Raw genomic sequence first — 15,111 nt, forward strand, 5'->3', positions numbered from 1 at the left:
ACTAGCCTCAAGTGAACCCTTCCTAAAACTCACTACTCTAGTCTACTGATTCCACTTTTTCCCTCCTGATTCCACTCTTCTAGATAATTTCACACTATCCCCTACATCCTCCCTCGAGGATAAACAATTCCTAGTCTACTAGGAAAATAGAAAACAATCTGAAGAAGCATTGCAGGAAGTTTGATCATAACTCAATATGATCATGTTGGTATAATATGTTAGTTCTTGTGTACAAGCACCAAGTTCTTGTATCTAAGGGAAGTAACAGGTGGTACAAATAGGAATCTCATAGGAATGTTTAGAAATGTACAATTTCAGGATTTCAGGCTCCACCCGGGCCCCGACAAAAACCTTTAAAACCACACACACACACACACACACACACACAGAAAAAATAAAGTCTGACAAAATACTTCCATGTTAATTAATCTGTAAGGTGGCTTTCTTTACCATTTCACTGTAACTTCTCTCAAAAAGGCCCTCTAATCAAATTTCATTTTGTCAGAGCAGATCACTCTTCCTTAAAATAGATTCCTAGTGTGTGGGAGGGTGTTCATGGCTATAATCCTAGGTACCTAGGAAGCTAGGAGACTGTGGTTCAAGGCCTGTACAAAGTTTCTGAGATCCATTCTTATTCCAAAGTTGAGTGGAGATCACCTGTCAGCTATACAGGAAGCATAAATTAAGAATACCAAAAGGTCTAGGCTCCCTAGGGCAAAAACAAAGACTCTATTTCAAAAATAACCTAGTGGCACAGCTTGAGTGGTAAAGTGCCAGCCTAACAACTATAAGGCACTGAGTTCAAGCCTCAGTATCACCAAAAGGGATTCCTCAGTAGTCTGTTTTGCTGGATCTACTCATTACTAAAATCTGTAATCCAAAGTTCAAGTTCTGGACCTCTGGTCTATCTACACTTAAGTTTCTAGGTGAAGTGGATCGCTTCTACTCTCATGGCTTTAAGTTAACCTCCAGTTTTATATAGCCTTTTGGCCTTTTCCCTTGCATATCCAAGTCATATACCCAGCTACCTACTCAATTTCTTATGGAATGCCTAATAAGCCTGTAAGTTACAAAGTACTGTGTAAGTTCTTATTTTTCCCCAGACTTTTTGCCTTGTAGTCTTCCAAATGAACAAATGTCTACTTCATCCTTCTAGTTACTAAGGAGACAAAGATATTATCTTTCCTCTCTTCATCTCACTTCCAGTCTGACAGGAAATACTGTTGTCTTCACTTTCAAAATACATTTAGGGTGTAACTCCTGCTCACTACTTTCCATTGCCACCATGATGGTCCAAACCATCATCAAATGATTCAAACACCCTCTGCACACTTCTGTCTGCTATAAAACATGAATAAAATAATATCACTCCTCTGTTCAGGATCCTCAAATGACTTATTTTCCTTGATACCCAAGTCAAGTAGAACTAAAGTCAAGTTTACTATGTCTCATGAAGCCTTTTTCATGTTATTACTTCTCAATTCATCTCTTTATTCCTTGATCACACTATTTCATGCACACCAGACTCCTTACTACTCCTTGGAACACATAATCAAACCGTTTCCAGTATCCTGGTATTTGATACTCCAGAATGTTCTTCCCTTGGATATGCGCATGACCAAATGACCCAAACTTCTGCTTAGTTAGTTCACAATGAATCTTTAAATGCCTACTCTATGGATAGTATTAATATCCCTTCACTACTGACCACCCAAATTCAACCTCATTTCTCTTTGTATTTTCTGAAATGTCAGCTCCTCAAAGATTGTGTGAGTGTACATATATACATACATATGTATATATAAACACAGTGTATATAAATACATTATACATATGTACACACACACACACACACACACACACACTGCACAAGTCCTAGAGCTTGAACTTAGAGCCTGGGCTGCTTGAGGGGCTCTGCCACTTGATCCACAGCTCCACTTCTGGCTTGTAATTAAATGAATCTAAGGACTCTGCCCAGCTAGCTGTGAAACAGGATCCTCAGACCTCAGCCTACTGAGTAGCTAAGATTACAAGCTTGAGCCACCATCATCTGGCATAATTTAAGCAGCTGTAATTCCTCAGTACCTAACAAGCACTGCTGAGTGATTTTCTGCTGATATATGACTAGGAAACCCTTGAATTGGGTAACATTGGTCATAATGTAATTAAGCACTATACCTTCTCACCTGAACTAGATAAAAACTACTGAGCTAGTTCAATCTGTGCCAAAACTGATCAGATAGATATGAGAGTGAAAGAACAAGTTCTCTCGTTCTAGCTGGATAACAAAAAAGATCAGATGAATTGTAAATCAAGAAAATCCCTAAACAGGTGGTTCAAATCAAGTCTTATTTTAATCTTTTATGTTGAGTTTTATTTTTTAATGCTTTAATATATCAGTTTCTTTTTTAACCCAGTCCTAGGTCTATCAATGACTTTTACACAAGTGATTTTCAAAGAGTGTATTCCTATAATTAAAATGCTATGCATTTTTTAACCAGATACCCTGAATAACATTCATGTAAAAAGATAAAGGTGTGGTTCTCTATGAAATTTTTCACACACAAAAAATTAAAACCCACAAAAGTAGCCTATGGTCTCAAATACCATGTACAATCTGGTTTTAGTTTGCTCACAGAATATATCTAAGTTATAAGTAAGCTAAGACATTTCCTGAAATTAAATAACAATATAGATTATTCAAAACAACTGCAAAGAAAGAAGTATCCATTCCAGAGATTCCTATATTGCTACTAGTTGAGCAACATTTCAAATCATCTTTTTAAGATCTTTAAAGACCAACATAAACTAGAAAAAACACTCAGCATAAGTAACTAAGGTTTCTAAGAGAACCGAAAGAATTTTTAGAATACAAGGAGGAATTTGAATGAAAGAAATAATATCAATTAAGATGCACTATAATTAAAAACTGGCAAATTGAATAGAAGCACCGTTGTACAACTAAAGATAATAATTTAAGAAAAAACCTTTTTTTTTTTTTTGCCAGTCCTGGGCTTGAGCTCAGGGCCTGAGCACTGTCCTTGGACTTTCTCAAGGCTAGAGCTCTACCGCTTGAGCCTCAGCACCATTTCTGGCTTTTATCTATGTATGTGGTACCGAGGAATCGAACCCGGGTCTTCATGCATGCTAGGCAAGCACTTTAACCACTAGGCCAAACTCCCGGCCCCAAGAAAAAAACTTTTTAAAAGTTGTTTCATAAGCCAGGTGCTGGTGACTCATGCCAGTGATCCTAGCTACTCAGGAGGCTGAGATCAGAGAGTATTCCCCATGAGATTCTTGTCTCCACTTAACCACACAAAACAAAAATTGCAAGTGGAGATGTGTCTCAAAGTGGTAGAGCACTAGCCTTGAACAAAAGAGCCCAGGGACAGCAACCAGGTCCTCAGTTCAAGCCCTACAATCAATTCAAAAAAAAAAAAAAAAGAGTTGTCTCACACTATATGTATGTTCTATTATTTTGTGTTCATATCTCACAGATGCAGCAATCTTTAGGCCAAAGGATACCTATGTGTCTTTTAGTGACTACTAAATACTTTCTAACAAAGAAAAAGACATTAAGTAACTTCCTCAAAATCACAGAGCTAGTATTTAAATTTATATTATCCCCAAATCCAAATCATTAGACTCACCTATTTCATTGTAGTAGCATGGAAAAGCAGTATAAGAATGTGACTCACTGATTATCTGGGGAAACACAGTACAGCATAATAGCAGAGAATACAGGTTTTGCTGTCAAAAGACCCATGTCCATATGTATCATGGCCCATTACTCAGTAGCCATGTGAACTTGGACAAATACTTAAACTCCTTTAAGCCTTGATTTCCTCATTTTTAAAAATGGGTTTAATAACATTATCCATCTCAAAAGACTGTCATGAAGGCTAAATAAGACAGTCAGTAGATATGGATGGGTTTAATAACATTATCCATCTCAAAAGACTGCCATGAAGGCTAAATAAGACAGTCAGTAAATGTGGCTTAGAAAAGCCCAAGATACAATATAATCTATCAAACTCTAATCTATCCTAAACTCTAATCAACATTCATCAAATACATATCTGAAAGGAATGTAACTTTTAAGCTTTGCAGATAGATATGTACACAAGTAAAAAAGCACGTGAAAGATAAAACTTTGTCACATGAAACATAATGTAATTTTCTTTCAGAAACGTGATTATTCTTTTTGTCTCCTTTTCCTAAAGTCATATAAACAATTTTCGGCCCTATTACTCTCCTTTGCATTTTTTATTCTCCACTCTGAGTCTCTATGTATTTTCATTCATTATCATGGTTACAACTTCTCATGCATAGGTTGGCCTCAAGGGAGTCTAAACTGTGTGCATTTCTTTTCTAGAAAAGAAAAATTTTTCTTAGTATTCTAACTTTTTTTTTTTTTTTTGGCCAGTCCTGGGCTTGAGCTCAGGGCCTGAGCACTGTCCTTGGACTTTCTCAAGGATAGAGCTCTACCACTTGAGCGTCAGCACCACTCCCAGCTTTTTCCTATGTATGTGGTACCAAGGAATCAAACCCGGGTCTTCAGGCATGCTAGGCAAGCACTCTAACACTAGGCTAAACTCCCAGCCCTGCTTTTTTTTTTGGGGGGGGGAAGGGGGGAAGGCACTCTCCTGTGGCTTAAACTCAGGGCCTAGACCCAATCGCTGAGTTGTTGTTTTTTTTTTTACTCTACCACTTGAGTCACAGCACCACTTTTGGGTTTTTCTGTGATTAATTGGAGATTAAGAGTCACACAGATTTCCTGCCCAGGATGGCTTTGAACTGCAATCCTCAGATCTCAGCCTTCTAAGCAGCTAGAATTATAGGCATGAGCCACCACTGCTTAGCAAGATTTCCTAGTTTTAACCAAACTTCCAAAGCACACGTTTTAAAAAAAGATAACATTACTGGTTTATGTTAATGATTCTCCCTTCTATATGACCAATCTAGATTTCCCCCCCAAACCTAGAATTATTTATCTTCTACCATGTATCTCCAATGCTCCAGACCTTTCTCCTATCTTTAGTTACAACAACATATGCCACCTAATTTTATAAAACAGAAGCATAACCCTACATTTAACATTTGTTCTTATCCAAACCCTTCAGTGAAGATGGGGGTAAGAAGTTCCTTCAGGAGGAACACATTTTGCAAGATCTAGCTGCAGTTTATCTGTTGCTGTTACAGAACCTTGCTCCCCTTACTTCCCATCCAAACTTTTCTTGAGGTTCCCCTTCTGCTTATTTATCTGATTCATTATGTGTTCTCTTATACCTAGCTCGGACATCATAGACTCTAAGAAACTGAATTGCTCCCTGGCTGCCTCAAAATGAATGATTCTCCCCAATTCCATAGCACTCCAATGTATCTATCTCATATTGGGCAATACTGCATCTTCTTCAAGGTTATGAGATTCTTAACTTTCTTCACATTTTTATCACTTAGATGATGATAAACAAATGTCTACTGAATACTTCATGTTATTTCGAATGCAATTTTGAAAATGTGGATAGTTACTAGGAACAATAGTATGGACAATCATTTGAATGTGCTTGTCTAAAAACAACCTAATTTTTAAACATCTTTTTCAAATGAATTAAGTATGACAGCAGACATTTCTTAAATGTACTTATCAAAAAAGCATTCTTCCTATTTAAAGACTTCAGAAAGCTGTTGACTTATTAATAAATATTAATATTAAATGTATTGATGTTATCTGGGGAAAAAAAAAGAACAGAATATGCCCTTCAAGAGAGATCAATAAGCTACAGTCTTCCTTTCTCTAAATAAACAAGTCCCCCAAAAAACCCACAATAAGTGAAGTAAGTTGCCAGCAGAAATCCCTCCATATACACAATTTGGTCCTGGCATCAAATGCAACAACACTAGCAAAATAATTGTTACAGATAAGCCTAAAATCTCCTACTGGCGAATCCTTGATAAACACATTAATTATGACTGAGAGGTTTTTTTTTTAAAGATTAAATGTTCAACATCAATATGTTAACAATAAAAACATAAGCTACACTTCACAAAGGTATCAAATTTAAAGGCTCCAATTTAAGTATGTTTCTTAAGTACGTTTTCTCCTAAAGTGGCAGTCTAATCAACTGTTTGAGCAGGATTTTAATTTCATTAATGACACTGATGAGGGTGACAGTAATTGCAAAAAACAAAAAACACACCTAGTGTAATCTTAGCTCCTCCGGAGGTTAAGATCTGAGGATTGTGGTTTGAAGCCAGTAGGATGGAAAGTCAGAGTCTTATCTCCAATTACTCACCAACAAACCAGAAATGGAGCTGGCTCACAGGCAGGAGCTGAGTTCAAGCCCCAGGACCAAAATACACACACACACACACACACACACACACGCGCGCGCACACACACGCACATAGAAGGAATGTGAACATCAAGGCTGCAGCTTTGTTCTATTTTAAAACAAAACAATAAAATAAAATGTACATACACACATATGCACATTTAGTATTTGCCAGTTAATTATGAGTTCCATAAACAACCTTTCCCCAAGAAACTCAAGTTATAAAGTGATCAGAACACATTTATTTAGTAGACTAAATAGATTTTTTTCTTAAATAATGAGTTATAAAGAATTAAAACAAATATTTTCAAAACTTACCATACCTCCTCCCAATCCAGAATTGTTATTTCCTCATTTGTAATTGCCCATAAGAAAAATGACTCAAAAAGATTTCCTTTAAAAAATACCTGACTGTTCATCTGCATTATCTCAAAAGATAACTTCAAAATGCCCGATCTCAAAAGCAGATAAGTCTGTTATATACTTATACATCGTCACAGTTCTGTAATTACCAAAAGTTGGACAGAACTATATCATAAGACAAACTGAATCTGAGCTGAAAAGAACTGTGTTCTTTGCTTCACTATATACAAAGCACAAGAAGTCTTTAGTCCTTTGTATCATCTACATGAAGAAATTTGAAATAGGGTGGGTGGGAGAAATGGGTGAAAATGTGAAATTCCAGGCAATTCAGAATGACACAGCTAGAAAAAAATAAAGAAGGAAAAATGCATGACCTTATTTTCAAGCTTCAGCCCCAAAAACAATTTCTTTGGGAATAGCAGTATTCTAGACAAATACAAACATTGTATAAGAAAGCTCCAGCTCAGAATATATACGGTCTCACTTCCTTTTTTATTATATACATGGTATGATGCCAAGTGACATTCAAAAGAATTATTTGAACACAATCTGTTTAACAGTTAATAACAGAATCTTACTTGATGACTAATAATTCAATAACATAAGACATCTATAATAATTCTTAATCACTGTCAACCATCAAAAATGGCCATAGTTCCAGACTTTGGGGCCAACAGCTCAATTTGGCACAGTCTTTAATAAAGTACATTATTAAAACTTCCTAAACCTCACTTTTCTCATCCGTTCTTGGCTTGAGTACTGCTGCACTCTGAGGCAACTAAGCGTTTATGAAAGCATGTGGCATGGAGGATGTGCACAACAGATATGTTTGCTTCTTTCTGCATGATTTGATCCTGGCTTCATCAGGACTTTACCACACAATAGACATACGACCTTGTTAATTACTTAAAATGAATGTAAAAATATTAATATTTGTTTGACTATTTCTCTTTACAGTGGAAATTATGAACTGGAAGTATAAATAAAGAGGAAAAGAGAAAGATTATCAACTAGAAAAGCATAGCAGTTTAGAACAATTCCATGAAATCAGAAACTAAGCCTGATCTAGTCAACTGGCCCTAATATCATTTAAATACAGGACAGCGTTAGTATCTATAAATTCAATCAACAGGATTCAATTATAATCAGCATCCTTAATATATGAGAATACTCCAAAATAAAGCTGTTTAGGAAATGTAGTATTTTTTTCATAAACACAAAGTAAAGATCAAGTATCCAGAGGGAAATGGGGACGGAAACATGAGAAAGGGTATCAATGTTTGTGAAGTAATATACCTTCTATCTGGTGAATATAATGTAACCCTTCTATTAATTACAATAAAAATATATGAAAAAAAGATCAAGTATCCAGATTAGCTTACCAAAGTCCATTAAAATTACAGAATTGGCTTAAGAGTATCAACAATAATCAACCACATGTAAGCATATACATATATCATATGTATATATGGATAGATAACATTTCATCATCTGAATGACATGACCAAAATAAGAGGCAATCATGTAAAAAAGCAGAGGTTTGAGTCCAGGACCCTTATGGACACTAAAAATCCAAGGGAGTTCAAGATCCTTATACAAAATGGTATACACACATATCCTCCCTATACATTAAATCAAGTCTAGGTTACCCTCTAACTATAGATAATGCAATGTAAATGTTATGTAAATAGTTGTATTACTGGGAAAGGCAAGAGTCTGTACATATTGTTATACACACAATTTTATACACACGATTTTATACAATTTTTCCCAAATATTTTTGGTCGCCTACTGGTTAAATGGGAACTATACTATACTCTCACTGAGGCAATTTGTTGGTGTCTGATTTTTCATCACAGATAAAATAAAAAAAATCGTGAGCGGGCTTCCTGAACGCAGTAACTCTGCAAGCTTACTCACAATTTGCTGTACTTCATAATATGTTATTAAATCTGAAATACTACAATTAATAGGTCACATATAAAATTATTTAAACATTTATCTGACAAAAAAAATAATGGGAGAAATAGGAATCATGTACTTTATACATAGAATCTCCAGATAGTTGCTGTAATATTAAGGAGGAAAAAAAATCGTATAGAAAAGTGGTTAGTTGGATTTCATACTTCTAAAATCTAAAATTATTTATTTTAATCACAATTATAGCACTGTTATTACTTTTACTTTTTTTCCCCAGTAGCTGAAGTCACTAAAATTTGGTTTTGAAAATGAATAAACTTATCAGCTTTAATCTTTTTTTTTTTTGGTCCCTGGAATCAAACCTACTGCTTGCTAAGGCAAGCACTTTGCCACTGAGCTACATCCCAGCCCCTTTACCAACTTTTCTTAAAAAAGAAATTCTATAAACTGAGATGGGATATTGGTAGCTTATGTCTGTAATCCTTGCTACTTGAATCTAGGATTGTAATTCAAGGCAATCAGAGCAGAAAAGTTTGTTAAACTTCACAATCTAGAACTACTGTGTGCAAGGGCACTCACTTGTCATCTCAGGAAGGACAACAAGCCTAAAGTGGCTTAGGGATGCACCTGAGTGGGAATCAAAGCCCTAAGGAGACCCTATCTCAAAAAATAAATAAGGCCGGGCACCGGTGGCTCATGCCACCACAATGTAAATCCAGCCCAGGCAGAAAAGTCCCAAAGAGACTCTTATCTCCAAGTAACCATTCAAAACTTGGAAGTGGAGCCATGGCTCAAGTGGCAGAGGGCTAGCCTTGAGCACAAAGGGGCTCAGAGACAATGCCCAGGGCCCTGAGTTCAAACCTCAAAACTAACAAAATAATAACAATAATAATAATAGTAATCAAAAACAGGGCTTTGAAGGCATGGCTCAGGTGGTAGAGCAACAAGTTAGTATGACTCTGAGTTCAAATCCAAGTATAAATAGGAAATAAAATCCTCTAAAACTTAAAAGAAAAATGTTTAAACTACCACAGTTATTTTGTCTTTGAATGAACCTAACTGTAATCAGATGTGATGACACGACAAGGCTCATTATATAAAACTCAGGGGGTGAAGGTGTGAGGGAGAGGAAGGAGCAGTATTGTTTTTGTATGTGGGTCACCGGGTTGTCCCAGAGCTCTTCAGCTCAAGGCTACTGCCTTACCCTTAAGCCAAGCCCCAGTTCCAATTTTCTTAGGGTTCATTGGAGATAAGAGTATCGGGTCCTTTTGTGCCTGGGCTGGCTTTGAACCATGCTTCTCAAATCTCAGCCTCTTGAGTAGCTAGGATTACAGGCATGAGCCACCACGCCTGGCTGAGCTCAGATCTAGGACTGGATAGGCAGGTGCTGGTACCAATGTAATAATTCCAGTCTTTGGTTTTGATCCTTTATTAGGCTTCCTCTTCTAGCCAAGGTAACTGGCCTAACTCTCAGTTAAAAAGATGTTCCATCAATTTTTCTACCTGGAGTTGACCACAAACCACAATCCTTACAATAACAGCCTGCCAAGCAAGTAGTATTACAGGAATGAGTCACCAGAGCACAATTCTATCATATAAAATCCATATTAAAAAAAAATCTGCTATGGAGTCTGCTTGAAACATCTCTCGTCCTCTCTTTCACTCTGCCACACACACATATACACACAGTATGCAAAACCTAGTTAATTTCCTTACTGCTTCCTATCAGTACCTAACACTCATCACCAAAGCATGATACTCCTACTTTAAAGAGAGATAAATCTAAGGCTGAAACAAAGCTTATCAAATATCACAAAACTAGAGCAATGGAGAAATTCAAGGGGCCTAACTCAAGTGTCCTTCCACTCAAGCTGTCCATGCCAACTTAAAACATGAAGAAGCTCAATAAGAAATGATTTTGAATTAACTATATCACTGACTATACTGGTCAGAATCTGGTCTAGAGAAAAGAACTTACCAAAAATCACACACACACAACCTTTTTTTTTTGGGGGGGGGGGGGGGGGTTAGTTGTGGAGCTAGAACTAAAGGCCAGGGCATTGTCCCTAAGCCTCTCTGTGCTCAAAGCTAGCATTCTACTATCTGAGTCACATCACCACTTCAGGTTTTTGAGTGGTTAACTGGAGATAAAAGTCTCACAGGGACTTTGCCCTGGCTGGCTTCAAACCATAATCATGAGTCAGCAGAATATGGCTCCCCCAAATCTTATTTTAATCGTAATTCTTCCATAAATTCAAGTTAGGAACATATTTCTTATCTTAATCAGTCATGAACATAGCCCTTATCTGTCTCCACATTCTCATTTGTTAAATAAAAAGATTCTTTCTAAACTCACAGTGAAAAATAATTCAACAGTATTAAGGGGTGGGGCCAAAAGATGATTAGGTTTTAATAGTGGAGCCTTCTGAATAAGATCAGGTAATATCATACAAAAATTGAAGGACTGAATCCCCTCTGCTTTCTGTCCTGAGACACAGCATTCTTCCTCTGCGGAGCATGCCACATCCAATTGCACCTTGGGAACAGAGAGCCCTCAATGCACCAGCACCCTGCCTGTAAACTTCCCAGCTTCCCAAAGTCTTAGCATTCCATCATGAATCTTTACACTTTCATGAGAAATAAATTATTAATATGAAGTATCTATCTTTGTGCTTCCGAATCATTTCACTGTTTAATTTCTTATTTTGGTATATTTTTTCTTTTTTTTTAAAGTCTAAAAGGTTCAGTATTTGGACTTTCTAATAATTACATTTTCTAGGTTGCAAAGGGCAAACATAATAGCTACAAATTCTATTAATTCTCCATCCATCCGCCAACAGTTTTTACAGAAACATCCTCTGGATTAACAGCATTAAACTTTACTTTTTAATTGTCAGGAAATGTATAGAGGGGTTACAATTACATTCGCCAGGTAGTAGGTGCGTTACTTCCCACACACTGTCCTCATGTTTTTGTCCCCATTTCCCTCCTTCCACCCCTTCCCAATCACCTTGTTTCCCCCTTCCCTTTCCTATTTCAAATAAACAAATAAGCACATATACGATATACCAGATAACAAAGTCAAGATACAGTAACAATATGAATATTTTAGTATACTCTTGCAAACAAAAATTAACTATATTTTAAAAATGCAAACTATTTTTTCATTTTTTTACAAAAGCAGTATTATCAGCCTTACGATTTAAAATTGGAAAGACCTTGTTTTCAAAAAAATAAGTCAATTCATGTTTTTCTTTTTTCTTTTTTTTGCCAGTCCTGGGCTTGGGCTCAGGGCCTGAGCACTCTCCTTGGACTTTCTCAAGGCTAGCGCTCTACCACTTGAGCCTCAGCACCACTTCTGGCTTTTTTCTATGTATGTGGTACCAAGGAATTGAACCCGGGTCTTCGTGCATGCTAGACAAGCACTCAACCACTAGGCCAAACTCCCAGCCCCCATATTTTTCTTTTGATTGTAATTCTGGTCACCTTATTTGCTAAGGTCCCCTTTTAAGCAATTTATATATATAAATGTCTGAAAAATACAATCTGAAATTTTTTTAACTTCTATTCACATACAAGAGGCTCATTCAGCTTACATCTCTCTGAAGAGCTAGAAGTTGATGAATTCTTTTTTTAAAAAACATAGTACTGCTCCAAAACCTCTGGATCTGCCTATGGTCAATAATTTAAACTAATCTCCAGTATGCTCCTATTAAGAAAGTAAATTAGTTCAAAATATTAAAATCCATTAACATTGCAGTGTGGCATTACAGAAAGGACATGGAATTTTGTGTCACACACAATCACAGCTCTATCCTTTTCTAGTTTTCTATATAATTGTTTGATGAATCTCTGAACTCCATCGGGATTTACAATAGGCCTAATGTTAAACCTAAACTGTTTTGAGAATTCAAGGTAATTCAAAATTCCTTCAAAAAATAGCCTAGGAGCCGGGAGTTTGACCTAGTGGTCAAGAGTGCTTGCCTAGCATGCACAAAGACCTGGGTTTGATTCCTCGGTACCACACACATAGAAAAAGCCAGAAGTGGTGCTGTGGCTTAAGTGGTAGAGCTCTAGCCTTAAGAATGCCCAAGGACAGTGTTCAGGCCCTGAGTTCAAGCCAGGACTGCCAAAAACAACAACAACAATAATAAAAAAAAAACCCTAGCTCAAAGAAAATATTCAACAAGTTGTAATTATTCTTTATTATAAAGCAAGGCCTTTTTACTGGAGATTAAAAAGGCAAAAACATTAGTTTTACAACTTTGGAGAGGATGAAGTAAATTGAAGTGTTGTTTAAGTGTTAAGCTAGAAGATGCTTCAGGCAGAATAACTTGCAAAGCACTATGTTAAAGAATTTTTGTTTGTCTGCTTTTTGATGCTGGTACTGCAGGTCTAAACCCAGGGCCCCGGCACTGTCCATGAGCCTGCAGCTCAAAGCTAGTACTCTCTTAGCTATACCATTTGTCTTTTCGGAAGTTGATTGGAGATAAAGAGTTTCATGGACTGTCTTTCCTCAGCTGACTTCAAATCAAAATCCTCAGATCTCAGCTTCCTGAGTATCTAGGGTTACAGGCACTGAGCTACCACTTCTAGAAAAGTAGCTCTAAGAAATTGTTCCCTTTGAAGTTTATTCACTCAGCAGTAAATAGCCAAATTGCAACTTATAAATAGCAAAGTTGAGTCAATTTGCTTTCTCTCTCATTCTAAGTCAATGACAGAAGTCAAATTAAGAAGTCTTGTGCAATACCCACTTGCACATTTACTACTTAATATGAGACAAACTAAAGAATGTCACATTAGTGTATTCATTCAACATTGCCTTCTCTATATAAAGTAAATGTTTTCTAATAGCAAACAAAGTAAGGCAATTACAGAGTTTGAAATTTCTTACTATTATCAAATTAGGTACATAAAGCCTCATTCTTAAAGAATCAGGACTACTCTACTGACTAGTGATTTTAAAGCAATAGTTAACAGAGTTTTGTGGCTTATTTTACCGAATTCCATGTGCAAATGGCCACACAGGAACAGCTCTAAATAATCAAAGGGAGATTTCAAAGATACCAACTCTAATCTTTATGCTTAGCTGGACCCTAGAAAACGTTCGTTCAAGATCCCTGAAAGAATCTGAATGTGAATGTCCTAAGAGAAACAACATATTTTCGTTGAAAATTCTAACATTATTACTTACTAGAAAGCAGCCTTTATTACTTTTTGAAAAATGTCCACAATTCCCACTTAATATGAAACCAAAGAGTATTACATTAGTGTATTAATCCAACATTGCCTACTATACACTGAATAGTGTTATGCCGTACCAATTAAGACCAATAAAAACTGGACAGGATGCCTCCTCTAACAAAATTATGTCTTTAAAAAGGAAATGGTCAATGCTTTCTTATTTTCTGGACTGTAGAGAATAGTAGGAGAGTGACCATGAGGAGGAGGATAAGAAAGAGAGCTGAGCTTTTAACTACCACCACTGTTTTTCACAGTGAAGCTGTGAAGAGGTTTCTGGAAGAGAGATAAGAAAATTATCAATAAATAGCTTAAGGACTGTGATTAAAATTACAAAAGGCTCAGTAGGAAAAGGGAGAGGGCGCTTACAAGGAACACAGAAAAACTGCCCTGAGGCACTGACAGGCCGGCTAAATTAGAGACCAGGGTCCTTCAGATTGTCTCCAGGAGAGCATAATAGCCTAGAAAGTATTAGCAGTGAAGGCTGATGCATGGAATTACCCAAGATGCATTTTTGCTGGTATGTCTGGCTGGTGTGTAGGGAAAATAGGAACAATAGCACCATGGCTTGAGAAAATACACAAGTCTTCTTGACATGCACAGAACATACTACTGTGAGAAAGAAACAACCAGCAAGAGAACAGAATTACTAAGTAACAGCTTACAGTTATTATGTGCCAGGAACTACTGTAATATGTTTACATGTAGTAACTATCTTTGAACAGTCTTAAGAGGTATGCATTACCATTTTGTCCTTTTATAAAAGTGACAACAGTTAGAAGGTACATGGAATGAATAACAAGCTCCAAAAACAGAGTGAAAATCACTACAACAAAGATGCCAGCATTGTTTGATCACCACCATACATCCAAGCTTGACATACAGTAAACACAATAAAACTATCAAAAATGGAATAATTTCCATTCACATATGCCAGTGGACAAAATGAACAGAGTGGCAATGTCCAAAGAAAGTATTAAAATTTTCAAAATCTGAGGGAACCTGAGTAAAAAGTTAATAACTGGTTTGAGAAGAAGAGCATTTCTCAAGTTTCAGCCAAAAGAGAAAATGACTGATGTGGCAATAAACACCACTGGGGCCCAAAGGCTGACAGATTATAAAGTAAACAGGCACCTCACTTCAAGAAGGTAAGCTTGTTGCTCTAGGTAAAGTTAAGACAGCTTTCACATGGTGGAAAAGCAGAGAATTCTGAGAACAGACAAGATATATGGGAGTTATTAACCCACAAGGG

At 36.6% G+C, this 15,111-nt stretch overlaps 1 protein-coding gene across 2 annotated transcripts in view; it reads right to left on the reverse strand.

The window, feature by feature from the left end:
- Cul3 (cullin 3) overlaps positions 1-15,111 on the reverse strand; it is an 83,396-nt gene that overhangs the window by 60,962 nt on the left and 7,323 nt on the right. The gene's annotated exons all lie outside the window — the stretch shown is intronic.

The sequence above is a fragment of the Megascapheus bottae genome, chromosome 21, assembly GCF_031878675.1.
Source record: "Megascapheus bottae isolate mThoBot1 chromosome 21, mThoBot2.hap1, whole genome shotgun sequence".
Lineage (NCBI taxonomy): Eukaryota > Metazoa > Chordata > Mammalia > Rodentia > Geomyidae > Megascapheus > Megascapheus bottae.